At 42.1% G+C, this 17,357-nt stretch overlaps 1 long non-coding RNA gene across 1 annotated transcript; it reads left to right on the plus strand.

Moving 5' to 3' along the window:
- The first annotated feature begins 1,039 nt into the window (after nucleotides 1–1,039).
- On the plus strand, nucleotides 1,040–14,249 carry LOC129380915 (uncharacterized). The gene is made up of 2 exons (XR_008609117.1): nucleotides 1,040–1,426; nucleotides 12,638–14,249. It is a non-coding gene; the product is annotated as an uncharacterized lncRNA (long non-coding RNA).
- Nucleotides 14,250–17,357: the final 3,108 nt, after the last annotated feature.

Below are 17,357 nucleotides of genomic sequence, written 5' to 3' on the forward strand. Positions count from 1 at the left end.
TTCACTGTATCTGATGAGTGTCTTGATTTACCTAATCGATGAGATGTCAGTGAAAAGCTTTGTATGATGGTTACCAATGGCCGGTAACAGCATTTAAGACAGCCTAGGATTTGTGAAGGCACGAGAATGAAAGCCCGTAAAATAAATAAAAGGTGAAAATAAACTGCCCTTACCATGACAATGCTTCTGCGCACTATTGCATCAATCTTTACAAAAACTTTGTCAAATAGGGGCACTGGGAAAGAGCAGCTGCAGTTTTTTCTCGACATGTCAGCAGTTTTGGCGTGCAAGTACAGTCCCTACCAAATGCGAAGTAGCGCGATCTTGGTAACAGTTCGCTTTGCGAACCTTTACAAGACTGTGCCCCAGGTTTGCACATTCATAATATATGCAGTGCACTGATGACACTGTTTCTGTCTGAGACCACTTATATTACTGATGCGGAGCGCATTGTCACGTGAATTTCTAAAGAAAAATTCGCTTGTTTGTTTGTTTGTTTTCGAAAAAAAAAAAAAAGACCACACATGAACTAGGTCGTTGTAATGCTGTTATCGGTCATTTCTCGGCGTATTCCACAACCTTTGCATTGGCACCATATTCGATAAGTAAGGAAATAAACATTCATTACAAGTACATATTAATTGCTTGTTCACAATGGAAAAAAAGAAACTTGAGTAGCACAAACATAAACCTATCAACATAGAGTGGGTGATGTTCACGGAAAGCACTCATTAATTTTTTTCTTGGCCACAGTTAGTTGTCACATCCAGTATGTAATTTAATGGTGGTTTCCGAGAAACCTGTACAGGTCTCCTTCGTAGCTTCATGCTAAAGTAGGGTGGGTGAAAATTTTTCCTGTCATGAATTTTACTTGCCTTGCAGGCTTCCACAGAACTGATCTGCCATAATCAGATAGTGCTCTGTAAAGTAAAATAAGGAACACCTTTTCTTCATATACCTGTATTTCACTCATTGACCTTTACCAAGCTACTCATGTAAACATGTATTTACTGCTCGAAAACGGGCAGTTCATGCTCCAGTGTGTCAAATTTGCCACCTCCCAGAGCTGCTCCAAAACTTCTTTGACTGCTTCCATCCCTGTATGAGTGGCCCATATAATGTTTAATGAAATTATCACTGGCATCCCAGAAACTTCAACATTTAACATCCGCCTGCCAAAGTGTCTACATCTCAACATTTTGGTTAGAACTGATCACTTTATTTGCTGCAGGACTGAAGCTGTCTTGATATCTACAATACATTGGACACTGCATGCAGGATTATGAATGGATACCTGAACACTGCTTGAAGGAGCAAGCTCTACAGCATCACTTATGCTCCTTTCCATGGGTTGGCAAGAGGAACCGTGGCACGCAACTCTACAGGCACCTGTGCTCTTCACTACCTTCGGAGGAGAGATGCATTGGTATGCTGTACATATATTTGACTGTGGGTTCCAGCTGCATCTCTTGCATTGTCATTCGATGTGCAGGTAGAGGAGTTACCTATTGGGCGCACATGTTGGTTAACGATACAAAAAGGAAGGTGCTTCTTTGAACACCGATGACCCTGTCCTCCACTTATTTATTTTAATTTTCTTGTAACCTTATTTTTGCTGATTATATAAAGGTCGCAGGCAATTAAGCCAAGAAAAGCGTTGGTGTAATTATCTGTGGTTGAAATTGAAATGTAGAAAATATTGAAAGAAAGTCATGAAAGCAGACGAAAGGACCTTGTCTGTGGTGGTGACTGAACCCACAACCTTTGCAGTACACACGCGATGCACTACCAATTGTGCTAACTTGGGTATTTATGGTATTTATGCCCTGGGAGTGTTAGCCAGCGCCATTTAGAGCCATGGTGGGCAGATGTGGAACATCTTTTTTTGCACGATGGTGTCGCGTAACACCTGAACTCAAGAGAGCAGGCATGTGGCTAATAAACCCATGCATGCTACCTAAAGGCATCAAAGCTGTGAGGTTTCAAACCCTCGCATGAATGAATGAGAAGGAAAACGGGCTTCATTTTTTTAAAATCACGACCATGTAAAGCCAGCAGGCAATGAAGCCAAGAAAAGCATAGGGGTAACTAGCTGTGGTTGAAACTGAAATGTTGAATTGGCTCTGCGGCCATCTATCAAATTTCACCGCAATGCATTATCATAACTCAATGGGCAGCACGTTTAAAAATTATAATTCAGAAGACTGCCAGAATTTCAACAAATGAGCAGTTAGCAAGAATGATAGTGTATGCCCTTCTAATATTCTTCGTATTTATGGCACTTATTCGTAACTTTTCCGCTGTGTTATATCAGTGTTTTAATTCGGACCAAAACTGTGCTATAATGTAGCAATGAGGTTATGGTCTAGTGGCGTAAATGTGCATGTTAATAAGAGGGCAAATCGCCTTAACGTTAACTGAGAGTTGTTTAAACTTGGGCAGCCTTCCGAAATATACTTTTTTTGAAGTTGCTGTCCATTGAGTTACACTGGTGCACCGTGTCATGCGAGCTACCGCAACGAGATGGCGCTGTGTACACGGTCATGTAAGATGCGGAACAACGCCTCTGGGAGAGCGGACCAGACCGTGTAAGCCGAGCCGGCATGTAGCCGTGCTTGTTTTGCATACACAACCTAGTAAACAGTTCCAGTTAACACTTACGTTTTGTCAATCACGTATGCTCGTCACCCGACCATGACATGGAGGCAACGGTGGGATACTCGACAACGCTGTGAGAAATGCACCACGCAAGTAGAAGTCTACATCACAGCGCACTGCGGTGAATACGAAACTTTGCTACCCATGGCTTCACCTACAGTGTCCACAGCACAGCACGCAGCTCCACTAGACTCGTTCGTCGTCAAACTGCCGGAAAAACTTGATTTTCGGCAGCCCGAGGAGTAGAAACAGTGGCTCACGAGAAGGGAGGGCTATAGAGCTATCTCCAGACTAAAGACGACGACGAGACGCAGGTGAACACACTCATTTATGCCATGGGTCGTGAAGCCAAAGACGTCCTAGCCTTGCTCAGGCTCTGTGATGCTGAGAAACTCGACTACAACACAGTAATGCAACTGTTCATAAAAAATTTCCTGACACGGATGAACATGATATACGAGTGTGCAAAGTTCAACAGCCAGAAGCAAGACGTGCATGAGACAGCCGATATGTTCCATCACTGAACTCTTCAGGCTCGCTGAAGCCTCTGAGTACAGCGCCCTGAAAGAGGAACTGATCTGTGATAGACTCGTGGTCGGTCCCACAGACACGTAGGTAAGTGAGAAGCTGCAACTTAATGCTGAGCTTACTCTGGAAGCCGCTGTCAACGCTGCTCGCAACATGGCGGCAACAATCAAACAGCAGCAAAAGGACCTACGGCCACAGCTACAATCACTTGAAGCTGTAGACACCATGCACAGCTTCTCGAAGAGCAAAGGAAAGTTAAATGATTCTAGTAAAAACCAGCGTGACCAAACTGCGCTGACATGCAAGTGGTATGGCTCAACAAGACACCTATGGTTCACCATCACACACTATGTGCACGGCGAATGGCAAAACATGCAGTGCCTGCAGTAAAAAGGAACACAGCTGCCATATGCTTTTCCGCTTCCAAAAAGCAGAACAAAATGCACATACCAAGCTGTTTTGAAAGAGGTTTACTTGGACAATTAACTGACCAACAGGATCCTGGGCCATGAAAAATCAATGTGATGGTCAATGGCTTCAAGGTAGACACTGGTGCAGATGTGACTGCCATGCCAACAAGCCTCTACGACGAACAAGTCACGGGAAACCTGAAGCAAGCAAAAGAACAGCTGCTCGGACCCGGCAGGACCAAAAAAAGCAACGGTTAGACTGCTACCGTGTGCTGAAATGGCTGGTTGTGTCAAGAACAAATTTATGTAATAGACAAGCTGCATGACGCACTTTTTGACGTCCCCCCGCAATCAAATCCTTCAATGTTCAACCAAGTCTCCTAGAAGTAGCGGAGTCAAAAGGCAAGGTCAGCGACCCAGCCAACATTTTATGCCACTACCTCTACCTGGCTACAGACCTGGGCCTACCTTCTCAGGACCGATTACAATATATCGCTACTCCCTGATGCCAAGCGGTGTGCTATTATGTACTCGGGGCGAGTACCTCTGCCCATGTTGCCGAGTGTCCAAATGTGAGTTGGAGAGAACGGAGAGCCTGGGTGTCATCATAAAGGTCGAAGAAACCACAGAGTGGCATGCACCTATGGTAGTGGCTAAAAATAAAGGAGGCGAGCTTCAAATATGCAGTGACTTTGGAGGGTTAAAATAGAACATTCTGTGAGAATGAGTCTTAGTGCCCACCATCAATGATTGCCTGGCCAAACTCACCGGAGCTGCCTGGTTTAGCAAACTTCATGCTATAGCCGGATATTGGTTACTGGTTACCCGAGTCCCAGAGGTACAACACTTTCCTGATGCCACTTGGCCATTTTAAGTTCCTCTGATTGTCCTTCAGAATTTCCACAGCAACTGAATTTTTCCACTGGGAAATGCTAAGACTGCTAGAAGGCCTGGACGGCCAAGCATGTCTGCAAGACGACATAATAGTGTTTGGCCGCACGAAGACAGAACATGATGCACGACTGCACAAAGTACTTCAGCACCTGCAAGAAGCTGGCATCACCCTAAACGCAGGAAAGTGTGTACTACACCAGCAGTAAAAAATCGGGCCCCTTGGTTAACCCCCTTCTCGTTCATTACATAACGAGGGTCTCGAATCCGGCAACATTGGTGCCTTCAGGTACTACGTGTGGGTTTATTGACCAGTTGCCTTCATCCAAAAAGATCACATACTCGTGATGCCTGCGACAGAAAGGATGCTCTACATATCGCCAAGGTTTGTGAGTGGTGGCACTGGCTAACAATCCCAGGGTTAGTTCTAGTAGTAACATAAATACCCCAGAAAATAGATGGGAAGACGGTGCTGTGTTAGCTCGATCGGTAGAGCATCACACACGTAATGCGTAGATGTGGAATCGTTCCCCACCTGCGGGAAGTTGTTTCTTCATCCACTTTCAGTTCCGTTAATTTTCCCTGTGTTGTCCTTGGTGCCTTTGTTTGTTGGCGTCTTATGATTAATAAAAATCGGGCCCCTCGGTTAACCTGCTTTCTTCTCGTTCATTACATAACAAGGGTCTCGATTCCGGCAACATTGATGCCTTCAGTTGGCATGTGGGGCTTTATTGATCAGTTGCCTTCACCCAAAAAGATCACGTACTTGTGATGCCTGCAGCAGAAAGGATGTTCCACATCCACCGCGTGTGTGCCATGTTTTCTAAGAAAGCAGGAACTATTCATATAATCTCTCTGGAAGTTCATAAAAGAGGGGGAGGGAGGAAAGATTGCAAAGAAGGGAACAGGGTCAAACAAATCGAGGTGTAGCAACCTGTGTAAACCGAAAGCAAAAAACATTCATACACATACTTGTGAGAAATAGAAAAAAAAAGAATAATTACACAGTCATTGTTTGATATTAAAAGAGCTTCTGATATCAGTTGTGAATTCATGTTTCTACTTCTGCCAAGAATGTATTTCAAGTTGTGGATGACAAGTGCATGTGTTACAATGCTCACCTACATTGGTCTTACTTTGTTTTTATATTCTGCAAATGTTCTCTTGCCCTTTCATCAGTGCAGCGTCCAATTTGGCTTGTGTAGAGCTTACCAGAAGTAAGAGGTTATTTGGTAAACCATTCCAATGGCACAATTCATGAACGGTGTTGCATGCCTTTTGTTAAAAGCAGCTGTATTTTTACACTCAAGCGTGGGAAAAAAGCTTAGATGGCTTCTTCGGAACCAGCAGCACGAATGGGGCCCCATATTTGTCATTAACCTTCTTCAGTGAGTGCAACTGCTGTGCTCATGAGGCAGTGCCTCTGGCTGCTTCAAACTGCGCACTGTTACCTTTGCTGCTTTCCACTCCTGAAGTTTTCGCAGTAGGGATTCTGAGATTCCGATGATGAGAGTGAGGGAGGCCAGCTGTTATGAACATGCCAATGTGAGCACAAAATCTATTGCGCCTTGTGTTAATACACATTTTTAGAGCCTATTCAAGGCACATTGGGCAATTGTGGGCTTAACATGGATTTAGGCTGGTTCATACAGTAGCTAACCTTTCTTTGCTCTTAGTTGGTAACTTCAGGAAACATGCGTTAGGGTGAGCATCAAATGTTTACCTAAGATATGCAGCATATTGTCAATGGGTTAATGAAGTTGAGTCTGACGAAGTCTTGTCCGGTTAGGAAGAGTCAAGGGAAAAAACAGAACTGACACCGACCAAAGTGAAAGATTATTTAAAGACACGTGGGAGCCTTGCTTACAATGCTTTCACCATGAGTGTCTCATGTGTAAAGGTTAGTCCTTTTCCGTGCCCATTAAAGACATTTCAAATGTTATCTACCGTATTCTCATGTGTCATATTAGAGTTAGGTTGTAAAAGAATCAAGATATCGATGTGTGTAAAAACACTTAGAACCACGGCGTTGTCAAATATCTAGTGATGTAATGTCACAAAGCACAGGAGCATTGCGATTATCACATCTCAAAACCCCTACTGCAAAAGCTTAAATTCCAAATGCAATGAAATTTCACTTTGGCTATATTGGTAATAAATTAGTAGTAAATACTACTAGTCATCTTGGCAAAGCTGCGGGGCTGGTATCTAATTTTCTTTTTGATATTCTTTTAATACTGTATTAGCAGACGACACATGAACCTGGTGGTTAGTGGCTATGACGAGAGTCCACATCGCCTTCAGGTTTTTATCACTGCAGGCAGCTGCAGGTGGTCCCTTATCTCGTAGGCCACACTAAGGTGCCCTGCAATCTGAGTCATGCCTCACTGCCAGTTACTGGTAATTGTGGCATTAATTTCAGTCTCGGTATCAAGATTGCTAGAATGCTGTTTTGTATTTACACTGTTTGAATCATTTTTTTATGCAGCCCTAACTTTTGTTGTGGTTGGGCTTTAAGGGCTGTAAAACAGCAAAAGCCAGCAGTGCGCACACTTTAAAGCAGCTGAAGCAGCTGGAAGTACTGCCTCATGAGCACCAAGTGATGCACTCACTGCAGAAGGTTGCTGACAAGCATGGGCTCTGAGTTGGGCTGTTTGGTGTTGCGCTGCCAAGCCTGATGGTGGATAAGCTGCATTTTGATAGGTGTGAAATGCAAAAATGCATGTGTGTTTTGCACTGTATGCACAGTAGAGTAACCAAGGGGGTCAAAATTATTCCAGAATCCCTCGTACTTCATGCCTCATAATCATATTGTGGTTTTGGCAAATAAAACTACAGAATTTGATTGAATATATTAGTTGGTGCCCTTTGATGTTCCAGTTCTCTAATTTTCTTGCTTATAAAAGCTCTGTTCTTGGTATAAATGATGAATTTGTTATTACAAAAGGCTAACCTTTAATCTAACTTAACTCATTAATTTCCTTTAGTGTCCCTTTTCCATGCATTAAAAGCATGGAACACTAATACATTTGCATTAATTTTTATTTGACTCGTGCTCAACAGCTAGATGCCATAGAAGAGAACTACTAATGTGGGCTTCAAGTTGATAGGTTGCCGTATAAAAGCTTGTCTTTTCTTTTAGAGATAAAAACACCTGAGCCTAGTTTTCTGTCTATATCGACTATTGAGATAGGCAAACACCACTTGCATGATAGATCAGTGATTAGTTATGTGTTCAGTTTTTGCCCCCACCCCAAAAAAAGAAAGTGAACTTGTGGGATCGTTCTCCACCTGTGGCAAGTTGTTTTTTCATCCACTTTCATTTCGATTAATTTATCATTTCGTTATTTCATTTATTAAGCTCAAGTAATTTCCCCTATGTTGTCCTTGGTGTTTGTTGGCTTCTTATGATATTACTAGTAAAAATTGGGCCCTCGGTTAACCCTCTTTCTTCTCATTTATTACATAACGAGTGTCTCGAATCAGGCAACATTGATGCCTTCAGGTAGCATGTGTGGGTTTATTGACCGGTTGCCTTCACTAAAAAAAGATCACGTTCTCGTGACGCCTGCGGCAGAAAGGATGTTCCATGTCCGCCGCCAAGGTCTGTGAGTGGTAACGCTGGCTAACACTCCCAGGGTTCTACAAGGAAACATAAATACCCAAGAAAGTGGATCGGTAAACGGCGCCGCGGTGCTCAATTGGTAGAGCATCGCATGCGAAATGCGAAGGTTGTGGGATCGTTCCCCACCTGTGGCAGGTTGTTTTTTCATCCACTTTCATTTCCATTAATTTATTGTTTCATTATTTCATTTATTAAGCTCAAGTAATTTCCCCTATGTTGTCCTTGGTGTCAGTGTTTGTTGGCTTCTTATGATATGAATAATAAAAATAGGGGCCCTCGGTTAACCACCTTTCTTCCTGCAATAACATTTTTCATGGAGGATAACAAAAGCACGCTTGACTTTCTTTAAAAAAATATGCTTCATGTAGACAGTTTCTACGTCCTTGTCTGTTTGCAACCTAAAAACATGAAAAACAGCTAGTAAAAGGCAGCAGAAAATTTTAAACGAACTGCTGATATTGCAGTAATAAAAACTCTTCACAAAGAATAGCTAATAAAAATATTTTAGAAATTTCAGTGGTTTTCTGAAAATAAAGTTGGCATGGAAAAGGTTAATCTTGTATGGGGCACTAAGAACAGTAGTCAAACAAATTAGTCACCTAACGCAATCTGTGTAATGAATTGAGGATAAATGCTCTATAAACAATTACATGTTTTCGATGAGAGATGGTGATTATTTTCCGACACATGTCGATCTTTATTTGCTAATGTGGAAAACCACAATCACTTCCCTCTCAGCTCTCTCGGGGCTCTGCAACTAACCTCATGTGCTGGAAGATAGGGAAACACCCACGGCTCATATGTTCAGCCATGTGGCTACTGTAGTTATTTGTGCAAGTTCTGGGTTCACCCACTCCCTCATTGAAACATTGTTAATGATTACGATTACTAATACTCGTTTCCATCCAGGAGCCAAATCAGCTTGTAGTTGATGCTAGTCCTGTTGACAGGTCTTTATCCTTGTTTCTTCCTGCTATCATACTCCTAAGAATAAATAATCTTGCATACTATTGCTGAAAGCTGGGAGAGTTGGTTACTGGCATTAGGAAACATAGTTACTACACTATAAGATGAAACACATGAAATGCACAGGATGAGCACTACACATGAACTTGTTTTAGTACATGAGTGCGATTATATGCATGCATGAAATGCTCAAATTTGCAGCAAAATTTGACTATACGTGACATATAACATACATCACTCATTCTATTTTGCATGTACCGTACATCTTTTTCAAGTAATCAATTTTTATATTCGAGATTTCAATAGAAGGTGTGCTATTGCATTTATCGGTTTGTCTGAGAAGGCCCTTATATATCAGTGTGGAATTTTAGCCTTACATTTTCTGAGTATGTTGTGCTGTTGTATTTTGCCATGTATTGACATCTTTTACAATGTCCTGCAAGTGTTTCAGGCCTTGCTGACATGCTAACCTGCGCAGAATGCTCAGCCTGTCTTTGAGGCACCTTTGAGTGCCTTTAATGCCTTCAGCAGCAAGTGTTATACCCGTCACACGAGCATGCCAAAGGTCCTTTGAAGTTAAGGAGCATTGAGCTTTCAAAGACATTAGTTAAACGGATATATGTCGGTGCTACATGGTCTCCAGGTAGTCTCCGTTGAAGCTTTTAACAGAGACCGCAATGTATCCTTAGCGCTACCATCACCTTGAAAGTAATAAAAAAATATAGCCCAATGCGTCTTATAATAAATTTGTCACATTTTTTTCAGCAACATTTATTTTTCCTAATACATAGAAACATCAAAACAAAATGCACACGTAGTAAAGGCATTACTTTATCACAAACAGATGTATTTATTGTAATGATGGCCACCATGTGTACCGCTTCGTACACCGCACATTGGCGTCGATTATTCATTGTTGCCTTTGCTTCAGCTGCTTTGTTTCATTCGTTGTGGCTAGGTAGCGGTAGGTACACGTAAACGCTGTAAAAACTAAAAAACAAAAGTGACAAGGAAAGATGTGCAGAAAAAAGCCAAGGAGACTGGGATGCCTAGCAGCCACTAACCAAAGAACCAAATCGCACATGGCAACCATGTTGTGTCGAGGTTGCTGCTGACGACAGGCCGTACCGGTGTTGCTGTACCGGCGCTTTCTTGATGGAGATTGCAGGTGTCCCGAAAGTGTTTAGTACTTTAGTAACAGTATTCAGTACTTATAAGCTTGTTCTGAAGAGGTAAAAATTGAACTTCCATATCTTTAGATTATTTTTTCTACTGTCAGACGCCCTCTAGGCTTGGGAGTATTCCCTTGAGGTTTCAAAGGACGAACGCGCACTCCTTTGACTCAAAGCCACCTTCCAGTAGGGCTCCTTTGCTGTGCCTGTGTGACAGTGCACATTCTCCCTTGAAGTAAAGAATCTTTGGTTCAAAGGACTTTGAAAGTGCCCGTGTGACTGGGGTATTATCTAGGATAGACCAGGATTTGTGGTAATGGCAGGCTGCAGGAGCATTGTGCACAGATGTAGGTGGTAACAGCATCTGGATATCTCACAAAACATTGCAAAACATGCCAAACTGTGACTGTACACATGCAGTTTGCAAATATAAGGCAGGGAAGTGCAGATTTGTATACTAGGTATTTTCCATCCAAGAAACCAATAACTGCATTAACAAACCTTCTACAGGGGTCTTGAATAAAGAAGTTGGTTACTTGAACAATATGATGTATGACATGGGTGCATCATGAATCACATAGTTTATATGTCGTGTATTGTGAAATTTCCTGCGAATGTGTCGTTTTTATGTATGTAATCATTGTTTAGTGAGGTTGCTTGATGTCCAGCACCCATTCTCTGCATATCATGTTGGTATTTTGTTTTGTCTTAGAACTGTAATTATGTTTCATAAAACCTTACATTGCTAAAATTAGACTTTGGGGCAGTTTGGTCTTTTCATCCACATTCTTGTTTTTGTCATTTCCCTTACCATGCAAGCATTTTTCTGGAGCACTTGCAGTATTTCGTCATGCTCTTGCGTTTACAAGCCAGATGTCTGTCTGTGAACAGCTCAAACCACTTGTAGCATGCAAATCTGATGCATCCTCAATAGAACTCCATAGTGAATGTATTGCTAAAAATATTTTTCAGGGTATGAAGCACTTCTATAACTACAGAGTTTTGCAGCAATAAAGAAGCAGAATGCTTGCATCTGTGTAATCTATATATAATATTTTCTTTGTATCATCTTTTATCTGACTGTCTGTCAGCATGGTAACATTGCATATTATCTTCTTAACATTCATGAGTTCCAAATAGCTACTATAATCTTTTTGTCCTCACATTTTCTGCAATATCCTTCACCGGAAGGACAACTAGCAGTTTACTTGATTTACCACTTACAGGCAACAAATTAATCATAATAGTAGTGTCATGCCTATTGCTTAAAAGCTCCTAAACGATTTTGCACATCTGAAAGTTCCTTGAATTCATGCAAGCAGGTGCTGCTTATATGATGGCTGAATGCTCATGTGATTGGTTTTTAGGCCAATGTGAAAGAAAAACGCCAGTACCTATGTGTTGCTTTATGATGTTGACCTGTATTTATTATTACGTTGGTGAACTGTGTGTGCACTCTGAAGATATGCACATTACTGCTGGTGTTTTGTATAATCTGTGTATAATAAAACAACATATATTATCAAGAACACATTCATTTTATTAGTTTTTGTAATATGTTGTCATGATTTCCTTTCATTGTCAGTGCTGCAAGGCGTCCTAATACCTAATTAAAGAGCTTCTGCAAACATAAAGAGTTGATTCAAAATTTCAGAAGCTTTTAATCACTGCAGCTATAGGTTTTTTTAATATAAGCTTTCTTCACTACAAAATGGGGGTTCCTAAATTGGTTATTTGCGCCTATAGACCACCCGAGCTGGATGAAAATACTTTTCAGAAATTGCTCGAAGGTCTATTATACTTAAGTCAGAATAAGAAGATACTCTTTGCAGATAAAAAACATTAATGGTCTATCTCACATAATGAAACATTCTGGAAGGCCTTGTGGTCATTCGTAGAAACACTTGTTTGTAGCTTTGTCAGTGCCGTGATGTTTCAACCTTAGCCTACAAGATAACGATACTCACACCATGTGAAATTTTCGCAAAGTAGTCTGTTTGTGCATTCTGCGACTTAAAAGGAAGAGGTCTGGACACTGACCAATATGGTTTAAAGTACTTATTTGAATTTTTGAAGTTATTTGAATTTATTTGAATTTGAAAATGTAAAAAACTATTTTAAACATTTTGGTCGGTGTCTGGACCTCTTCCTTTTAGTATGCATCATCCCGACCAGACGGGCTTTCGTCATACTCTCCACTTCATCCAGTCTGCAACTGTACAATGGGCTGTAATTTTTCCTAAAATCTGAGGTGGCCAAGATGCACTTGGAGTGGTAGCATTGAATGGCCCAGCACTGTTGAATAATTGGTGATGCTATGTTTAAATATTCATGCGGTGTCTGTTCGCAATACAATAGTACATAATCTATTTTGTTTGGTTTTCCAGAATGCTCCCTATCATGCACTGCCATCTCAACAGTACCATGGCTTTTTGTGTGGATTCCTTCCCTTTTGAAGGCCACCACTGTTTGCACAGCATCACAGCCTGCCTGCCTTGATCTTGCGGAAGAAGAAAATACAAAATGCCTATTTTTTGAAATGCATGCATGGCTTCATGCAACACCACCTGTCGTCGGGGTGTTAAGGCTTTTTGCAGAGAAAATGTAATGACGCCTTATGTGTGCCCTGGTGGCAAAGTGTTTGCCTCTTTGCCTGTGTAAAAATTTCACACTTATGGATACTGTTAAAGGTTCCTGTATCATATTTTCTTTCACATCCTAAGAAATTTTTGTTTCATTATAAAACTAAAAATTATAGTTGAATTGCTGCTTTGTGTGATATGCAATATTCAGCTGAAGGTGATCAGCAGAGGTCGAACAAGTGTTATGTCAGGTGGAGAAATTTTTTTGAGAAGTGGACTTCTTCGTTAGGGTAACAATCGTTTTCCTTGGCAGTATTTATATAGTTCACTTTTCTCCACTCCATGGATATCCAGCAAAATGAGTGAGTGCATAGAGAAGGTGAGGTAAGTTTAAATGCTCACCATGGGGGTTTAGTTGGGGTAGCAAGGTGTGTAGAAGTATGGGAGTTTGGCAGGTTGCTGGCACCAATTTCTATGAGTGATCTTGTTGTTTGTGTCTATGTCAGTTATATAATGCGAGGCGTCTTCTGATGCCAGAAATTTTGAAAAAAAAAAACTCCTTATATTTGTGGAAATTCAGTATGTGCCCCGGGGGCTACTACGAGCACTTGGGGCCACTGGGTAGATGCAGCTCTCCAATGAACTTTTTTGACACAAACTTGTGTATGTACGCTGGGTGTGTGCCACTGCATATGTGCCACTCTTTAATGAACCTCTTTGATGCTGACTTAGGTCATGGGGCATCACAACACAAACCTATGTAGCGACATCTGTGTATGCAAGTAAGTGTGAGCTGGAATTGTCTGCTTGGATTTTCTTTTCCTGATGACGACTAGTCCCCTTGTTGAATTAACTTCAGCCTGAGATATCACCTGTTTGTCTACTGTTATAACATTATGCCCATTTTGCTGTGAACTTGTCATGTTCTCTAGCTGGCAAGCTTGAATTTCAGGTGCTGCACGCTAAGGAAATTGATTCAGAGTGGGTGGTACCACTTCTGCTTTTTCTTTGCAGCTGTGTGTTACATGAGTTGTACGTAGATGTCTATTAGAAATAGCATAGTTATTCAAAGGTACTTTCATTATGTTCTAGGTCATTGGTGCTGTCTGGCCTCCTTTGCATCATTTTTTGTAGCATGCTTTTTACATGCAAAAACAAATGTGGCCTGTTCTAATGCATGCAAGGACTGCCCAATAGCTCATGATGTTTTGAGCCGCTGAATTTCAGTCTTGGCTGCACTTGTGGATTTTCAACTGTACTGAAGCTTGCAATATGCTTGAATTTCCTGTCAAACTGGTTTGCTTGTTTGTATCCAATTTATTGAATTATTTCACTTTCATTATGCTAATAGTCATTGATTGTACTATCATGCTGGCACATTTGATTCTGGAACTGCAATAAATTTCCAGACATTTTATTGCTTTGTCATGGTTTTTGCACTCGTCAGACACAATCTACTAAACACACACACAAAAAGAACTCCCTTCAACCTCGTAAAATTCCCAAAAAGTGCATAATAAACTCCCAGACCTACCTGTAGAAGCCCTAATAAGGAGCTAAAATGCACTCCCAAAACATCTGTTTAAAGCTCCTTTAGTAAAACAGCTCCCTAAAGCTGTAAAAATTCACTCCCAAGCATTCTCGTATATGTTCCCATAAAAAGCAAAAATCGAACTCTCAAAACTATCCATAAGCGCTCCCTTAAGCAGAGCTCCCAAAATATGGGAACGGTTGCTCCCAGGTTTACACCTAAGCACTCCTACAAGGAGGTAAAATAATTTCCCAAAGGTATCCTTCAAAACGCCCTTAAGAAGCCAAACGTTTCCGAAAATATGTACGTAAGAACTCCCATCGCTTCTCCTATAAATTCCTATAAGAATCAAAATAAAATACCCATGTCAACTTGTAAAAGCTCCCAAAGCTCCTCATAAGAACTTCCATAGTTCTGGTGTTCAAAAGAGGAATGAAAAACTCCCAACGTTCCCCATATAGACTCCTGCAACCACTCGGGGGTTGGTGTTCAAAGGAGAATTAAAAACCTCCCATAATTCTCCATATAGACTCCTGCAACCACTCAGGGGTTGGTGTTCAAAGGAGAATTAAAAAACTCCCATAATTCCCCTTAACACCACCAAACACAAGGGTGTGAAAAAAAACTCCGTTCGAATGGAGGATATTGTCCTCCCTTAAGGGCTGAAGTTATGCAACGAGGCCAAAACTCCCTAAAAGGGTCAAACCTGTTTACAGTGTAAGGATCTAACAAAAAAATGATCTAACGCCCTTGCTTTTCACTGTAAGAAATATTCGGTGATTGCATTTTGCACGCGCAGCCTTCAACTCAAGTTATGTTTCTCAGACGTACAAGAACTATTCTGCTGCACTTCTGAAAAAATTCACGTACGCTGCAGTTTATCCTTACAAACCGCACGCCTGAGCAAAGTCATTCGCAACATATCCAACAGATGAGCTCACACTACTGCCGCGCATAGCTCCCAAATCGACGATGCGCGCCGTTGTTCCATTCCCCACCACACATAGTTCGGTTTGTGTTTCTCATTGAGTGACATTTCGCCGTCAATAGTCGAATTCGACCTTACGCTAGGTTCATGTGCACACATGACAGAAAATGCACAGTAGACGACCCTTAAGCATGGCTTGAGCACTGAACGGCTTCCGTGGCACAGTTACGTAAGCACTAAATTATTAATTATGTGGTAATTATCGAACCTAGTTTTCCATTTAGCTCCAAGGCGAGTATTGCGAAACTGATGTCCATCGGTGCCATGAACCCTGGCTAGAAAAAATTATGGTTTCGAACTCCCAGGGTTAGTTCTAGTAACAACACATAAATACCCCGGAAAGTGGATGGGGAAACGGCGCCGCGGTAGCTTAATTGGTTAGAGCATCGCACGCGTAATGCGAAGGCGTGGGATCGTTCCCGCCTACGGCAAGTTGTTTTTTCATCCACTTTCAATTCCCTTAATTTATAATTTCTTGATTTGAATTAGTAAGTACAAGTAATTTCCCCTGTGTTGTCCTTGGTGTCTTTTTTTTTTGTTGGCTTCTTATGATATCATTAATAAAAAATCGGGCCCCTCGGTTAACCCCATTTATTCTCGGTTTCGTTATGAAAGAGAGACAGAGATAGATGAACGGCAGGGAGTTTAACCGTATGTTAGTTTCCGGTTTGCCCACCTGCACTGGTGCGGGAGAGATGGGAGTTGGAAAGAGGGCCGGAACAGAGAATATAAAATTAAAAAAAACGAAACAGGAAGGACGTTTAAATTATAGGCGTTCACATAGGCCGCTGGATTGCAATAAGTGCAATAACGCTTTTATGGCCATCTGATGTGATAGCAAGTCTCCTCAATGCTGTAGAATAATTTCTCCCCAGAACATGCACACGGAGCACCACAAGGAGCGACGAGAGGGAAAGAGCGCGCCACACTGAGCGCAAATACCATGATGCAGAGAGCGTGGCTTACGTAGACGCAGCGGAATATAGAGAACGCAAAGAGATGGTCGTCATAACGGTAGGCGTAGACGAAGAACCCCTAGCTAGCGGAAACGCGAAAACGGACAACCCCGAAGTAGCGGAGGAATCCGCAATAGCATTAGCAGTGGCCTCCACCAAAACTAGAATTATCATAAGCGACTAAAAGATCACAGTTCATAATTTAGCAAAAGGACGCATCTCGCCTGAGGCGCTCAAATTCAAAACAATAAGAGCGACCATCATCGCGGGACGATCCAAATTATTTGGGGGCCCGCGCACTCCTCTCTCCCCGGCAACTAGGCGGCTCACAACGTAGCTCGAGGGCTACTGGCCGAGCAAGTGAGCCAACCCAGCCGGGAACGAGAGGAGACCGTACAGTCAGCTACAAAGAAATCACCGATTACTATCGGCTGGGAAGGAACCGGTACCCATCACCTCATCCAGAGTTAACCAAGAAGCAGGCGGTATAGCCTGGCGCCTCCTGCAAACAAATATGTATCCTAACCCGGTGGCCTGCAGCAGATTCTGTCCAGGGCAATATAATGATCAATGTAAGTTATATATGGGTAGGGCGGCTCTGCTACATATTCTGTGGGCATGCTCGAAGGAGGCTCCTTTCGTGAGCTGCAAAATTCAAATCCGGCAGCAGTGGGTGACCCTGCTGCTCAGCTCAGACCAGCGAGACCAGGGGCGGCTTGCACGAACATTTAATAACGAAAATAATAACAAATTTAAGAACGCGTTCTTAGAGGTTCCATAGACAACACCTAGTCCGCACAAGAACGCGTTCTTAAATTCGGCATTACTTTCGTTATTAAATGTTCGTGCAAGCCGTGCTGGGCCGTCCAGCTAGCCGAAGCAGCCGCTGAGATCCAGGGGATCTCGGCCGTCTGCTAGGCGGAGGGAGGCTGCGTCCGCCCTCGTGATTGCTGACATCAATAAAAGTTGACTCACTCTCTCTCCCAACAGAATTTATTGATCTCCTATCTTTAATATGAGAGGTAACCGTTACTGAAATAACACGTATTT

Source organism: Dermacentor andersoni, chromosome 1 (genome assembly GCF_023375885.2).
Source record: "Dermacentor andersoni chromosome 1, qqDerAnde1_hic_scaffold, whole genome shotgun sequence".
NCBI classification, from domain to species: Eukaryota; Metazoa; Arthropoda; class Arachnida; order Ixodida; family Ixodidae; genus Dermacentor; species Dermacentor andersoni.